The 6,142-nt window shown below is 41.5% G+C and overlaps 1 pseudogene; it reads left to right on the top strand.

The window, feature by feature from the left end:
* Positions 1-2,937: 2,937 nt before the first annotated feature.
* Positions 2,938-4,828, top strand: LOC102121239 (uncharacterized protein KIAA0087-like; annotated as a pseudogene).
* Positions 4,829-6,142: the final 1,314 nt, after the last annotated feature.

Raw genomic sequence — 6,142 nt, forward strand, 5'->3', positions numbered from 1 at the left:
TGATGGCACTTGGCAGAGGCTGCCATTTTCTAGATGGCAGTACCAGCATCAACTCCCTGTGGGAAGCCGATTCTTCTCCGAGGGTCTATAATCTTTGGGAAGTCTGGTGATTCTGAAGCATGTCTCAGGGTGACACGTGTTTCCCTTTTCCCCTCTTTTTAATCAGTTCAGAGTCAGACCTGTTTCCATGCTGATGGGCCAGCACCATCCTTGGGGAGTACTCATGATCCTTCTTCTGTTCATTTAAGGGATTTAGGAATGCTTGGTAGACAGCCTCTAATTGGAACCAATGAGTCCCGTGTAAAGTTTAAGGGATGCTGACGAATCTGCCCTGGGTTGTCAGAGGATTTCTTCCTTTCGTGTCCTGGACAGTCCCATAACTTGTCCATGGAAAGGGCTGCTTCAGAAAATTGCATTCTTTATGGTGGCAATTCAGTTTCACATCTGAGTCCTTGACTGTGAAAGGTATTTAAATTTAAAAGCATATTTTGATATAAAGTCTATGGAAATCCCCCTCTCTCCCAGTTTATTTGGATACTCTTACCAAACAGAGACCTTGGGGCTGGCTGATTCATGCCTATTTCGTTTTCTCGTTCAATCCATTTTCACTGAAAAGGAGACATAAGCAGTGAAGCCAATATAGTTTTATTGGATCCAATGCACTGCCACTAAAACAAATATATGTACACTCAGGCCAATACACTTTTATTAAAACAAATAGAATTTAATTCAAACCAGCATTCAATACATTTTCTCAAAGCAATGAAATTAAGCTGTACCAGTACTTCTGCTCAATATGTTTTCCCAATCAAATCCATTTGAACAAAGTGAAATATATTTATCACAGATAGCACATTTTTATTAAAAACAAATTCACTGAAACCAAGTTTCCCTTTGAACTGATAGATAGAAATTCTAACAAATTGCACAATTAGATCATAGAAACGGATGTATTTTTACTTTAGCAAAAAGCTTTTCTGTTCAGGTCCACTTTAAAACACACTAATGAATAATAAAAGTTGCTCCAACAATGTCTTTAATGAAATATTCTTTCCAAGGTATGTCCTTTGAGGTTGAAGCACAGTCCAGAAATTTTTTTTTAATGTAGCGAAAAAGAATAGTGCTGGAATAGGATTACAATAACTTCAGATATTTAATGATTTAATATTTATCCTACCTATGCATACTTAAAAGTGATGTTGTTGGATGTGTACAAATGAATAAAGACATGCTTGGGGGTGGTTTTTAGTTGCATTTGCCACTATACCACATTAGCCAGAAAAAACTTTCCTTGTCACTGATGAAAAATACTTTCTCTTCTTATCTGTCTGAGATTAACTAGGGATTGCCATGCGTAGAGAGAACTTGATGGTATGGGAGGTCATTTATTCGTGTGGCTCTTTGGAGGGAATTTCAATTTTGGTGCCTAGATTACAAACCAGATTCAAGTCTTCTGAAGAACCATGGAAAAGCAGAACAACTTAGAAATGCCACACACCTTTTGGGAGGCAACAAACTCACTACAAGTAAGAGTATCCAAATACGTCCCACCTCTCTGCAGGGCCACTAATGCTCCCGACACAGGGCAGACCTCCAGGTAGAGAAGCATCTCTGGAGAAATTACAGCCTCCCCACAAGGAATATGAGGGCTCCAATCAGTGGCCATGAGGGACCCCTCCCTGCTGCCTCCACGCTGGCCCCACACTCTGTCTTCTCTGCTCCCATCCTACCCATCCCAAGGCTGCAGGACCTTGGGATAGAAATCTTCTTCCCTAAGCAGCCCAGAGAATGCTTCTTAACCCAAGACTGGGGGTTCTCAGTACTACTTCCTCCTTCCTGTCTGGAAAAGTGCAAAAAGTATAGATACGCCCACAATTCACTGGGCAAATAATGTATTGACCTCCGGGGGATCCTGGCCTTGAATAGACCAGACCTGCCTTCTCTGAAACACAACTGGTCATGGAGGGTACCCTGAGAACAGCACCAGATGTTCATCACAGAATATAAAAAGATGAAATGTTAGAAACCCAAATATCTAGCACCCAGGGGATTGGTTAAACATATTGTAATAATATCTTCCGGATGTATTCTACAGTATTAATATCAATACAGTATCATAAGCATTCAGTGTCATTGTATTTAATTGAATGGGAAATATTCATAGTACATTATTAAATTAAAAAGTTTAAAAGATATAGTACAGCAATTTATTATCTTTGCAAAATAGATATGCATAGCTATGCATAAACAAAAACATAGGAAGATGACACTGTCAATAGTGGTGAGTGATGAATTATAGATTTCTCTCTCTCTCTCTCTCCTCCCGCCGCCTCTCTTTTAAGCTGTATTTTACAAATTTCCTGCAATTAACATGTGTTACTTTTGATATAAGCAAAAATTATTTTAAAAGTGGTTATTTTTTAAAAGGTGGTATTAAGTTCAATTTAAAATGTAGTGAGCAAATGTTGGGTCAGCTTCTGTAATCTTAATTCTGGAACCCTTTCAGAGAGGGTCGGTCCTCTATGTCTCATTCTTTGTTCTTTTGCAAAACTCTATTTGAAGGCTTTCGTCAACTGGTCATTCAACATGCACTTAAACAGGAACCCAGGTAATAAATTCTGCCTTGAGTTTGTTCCAGGAAGCAGTGTGGCTCGACACAAAGGATGTGCATGCTTTATGTTGTCAGATGATATAAACTGTGTTGCCCCAGATTCTGCCTTTTGCCTTAGCTCAGAGCCACCTGGCTGTTTTAATCATCTCATCTCAGATGCCTGGCAACATCTAATGCCTTTGCTCCTTTTCAGTAATTTCAGTTCTGCTTTCTTTATCCTGGTGTTTTCACTGCATTTTCTTATAAAAGAGATCCAGATTTATTTTGGAAATAGATTTGAATGACAAAAACATTCTATAGAAGCAAATCCTAAACAAATATAAATATTTGACCATGACTATGCAAACAAAGCTCCTGCTTCCTCCTCTGTGTCCACAGAGACCCTGAGGAGGAACTCTAGGGAGAACGGAAGCTTGGGAGTCATCCCATCCCTTGCTCAGGTGCGAAATCCCCTGCCCTCCGCCTGGCACTGATAGGGACAGATCATTTTCTCTGCTTGGAGGGGCAGCCTCCTGTGACCTGGGCGCATTAGAGCCTGAACACAGGAACAGAAGGTATCCTCCCTCCTTCCTTAGCGGTCTCCGTGTGTCCTTCTGGGGAGGATTTGCTCTTCTGGGCTTCTTCACACACATGATTCCTAGTCATGGCTTCAGCCCCTTTAGTTCACTGGGTCCTTATTCCGTGTTTTCCTGGGCCCAGCTGTGAGATTGGAAAATGGAGATGAGAAGGAAGAAGGGGACAGGGATGGTGTGGTGGTTGGTGGTAGAGAAAGAGAGATACAGACAGACAGACAGAGAAACAAAACAGACCCTCAGACATGGAACATGTTTAATTAAACCGACTTTATCCAGTTGCAGTTGAAACCAGGGTGGAAATAATTGATGCTCCTTGTATTGTTTTAGGTGAAAATGGTAGAAATAAATAGAACCGTCAAAATTGTAAACCTTCCCATCTTCATTATAGATAAAGAATTAAGAAATGAAAAGTAGTAAACAGAGAGGGGTTCCAAGATTTCTTTTTCTTCCTCCAAGGCAATGTCCCCACAGAGCTTAGCATCGAGGCACCCTATTTTCTGACAGTTACTCCATTTTCTCCTCCCTTGAAAAGGGTTGCCCAGAGCACCCCCAACCCACTCCAAGGTCAGGCCTTTCCCAGTCTGAAATTCTTCATAGACCAATTATCCTCCTTTGCTCACCTTCAAAGCATCCCACTCACCAGTTCTTCTTCCTAGTCCTGGGAAAATGCCTTCTCCAGAAGCTGCCTGTGCATTTGCCAATCTAGCCCCCTTAATGACCCTTTGAGGCAGACACCTTATCCCCATTTCACAGAGGTGGAAACTAAGCCTCGTAGAAATTGAGTAACTCAACCCAGGTCACACAGCTCCAGCTAAGTGACAGAGCTAAGGTTCAGGCCACTCAGCTGACTGCAGTGTAGTGTGCTGCTCTGCTCCTCACTGCTTTCCTGTGAAATCTCAGGGATTGTCTGGCTCAACGTGTACCTGGGGAAGAAGAGAAAACTGAGGCCTAGAGAGGTGAAGTGGCTTGCCCAAGACCACTCCAACTGTCCCACCTATCCTTGGCCCCTTTCCACTCCCCCATGCAGCATAGCTCATTATATTCAAATACTTCAGCTAATACGTTCAGACGCTAAAAACCTGCCCCTAAAATTACTGCAACCATTTTCCAAGAGAAAGCAGCTTAGTTTCAACCTTTTTCCACATCTTGTTCAAAAATGAGAAGTCTCTAATACAGCTGTGATTTTGTTTCATCTTCTGTCATTCCCTCTCTGCCCTCAGATTGGTGTGCCAATGTGTGACAACATGGCTCTAAAATAGGCCAGCAGGAGGGGGAAAAGGGTTGGAAAAGACAGAAAGAGAACAAACTCTGTCTCTTGCTCACTCTCACTCTCCCTCTCTCTTTCTCTTCCTTTCTACCCCGTGGTCCTCCCAGGGTCTCTGGGAATCCAACCTCAGTCTGTTGGGCTTACAAAGTGACCAAAGTCAAATGCTGATCTGTGAGAGAAAGAGGAGGCAGACACATTGGGGGACCGAGAAGTACTTTGAAGCACCCCGCTCACCATGGTATTGGGAGGAATTTGGCCACATCCCTGCCAACCGCTCCTTCTTTTGGACTCGGAAAGGGTCAGTTGCTTGTTTCTATCAGATTCATGAACACTACCAAGAAAAGAGCCCGGTCTGAGACATTTAATATTGGTTGAAACACAGAAGTTTAACTGATGATTGACGTACATAGGGTGATAGGAAGAGTATGAACTTGAGAATCTGATGGATTTTGTTTAAAGTTAGGACTCGGCTACTGACTACCCACCCTGCTAATTGTCTTGGGGAAGTTATTTAACCTCTCTGAACCTCAGCTTCTCATCCACAAAACAGGACACTAGCACCCAGTGGGCTATCTATACCTATTTGTTGAATTGAAATGGGAGTATTCAAAATCATTTGGGTTGCTGGCTTAAAATAAGCAGAATAATTCATTTCCTGTCCATCTGAAATCTAATTGTCCAATTTGGAGTTTCAAAGGTAACAAAGATCCTAATGACCTAATATTATTGGGGTAATCCTAAAATTTATTAGGAGATCTGCAAGTTCCATGATGACTGTATACTGGAGGAAATGCACAATGCACACAGACCTTCCTAAGAGTACAGCACTACTTAATCATGAGTAATTGTTGCATGAACACACACACACAAACACACAACTACAGAACTCACACTATAAGACAGGAGGGTTAAGTAATGACATTTGACCAGAATGAGCTCTTGCAGAGCACAACTATGAGTCTAAGCTTCCTCCTTAATATCTTAACAGGCTAGAGGATACACAGGCTTTTAAGTAATGCACTTATTATCCAAACACTAGCAGACATTTAACGGAATCCAGGAGCATTTTGTCAAGAAGGAAAAGAACTAACCAAAGAAAAAGAAAAATAGAGAGTTTCCCAGCTGTTTTACCACATCATGACTTCAACAAAACCAAGCCTGTCCTTGCCTTGTCCCTGATGGCTCGCCAGCAGAGTGAATGAATTGGAGCAGATTTAGGTTTTAAAATGCCTCCTAATATCATTTGGGCAAATTAGCTTACATGGCTGGACACTGTGCTCCAGCCACAGAGAACGTTCTTTTCCTGTTGGAAGCTCTGACAGCCCACTGCCACGGTGAAATATCAGGAGCCTCTTAACATTTTTCTTGATTTCTTTAAGAGTGAACATTAGACATATTAAGAACAACAACCCAATCATTAAGCCCTGTGAGGTTTTCCTAGGAGCCAGCTCTATCGCTTTAATCAGATTATGGACAACTCATTCTCATCCCAGCCATTTATCTTCTTTGTTTACACACACACCAAGTGGCATTCTTCTTAGCATCAAAAAATAGTAATCAAAATTGAGAACAACAAAAGACCTTTCATTATTTACAGTGTTAAGTAACATCTATTTGCCTTCATTAGTTTCTAAACAACGAAGTACACTGGTTCTGATTAAACCTGGCATGTGTTAATTATATCCGAGG

The sequence above is a fragment of the Macaca fascicularis genome, chromosome 3 (genome assembly GCF_037993035.2).
Source record: "Macaca fascicularis isolate 582-1 chromosome 3, T2T-MFA8v1.1".
Classification (NCBI taxonomy): domain Eukaryota; kingdom Metazoa; phylum Chordata; class Mammalia; order Primates; family Cercopithecidae; genus Macaca; species Macaca fascicularis.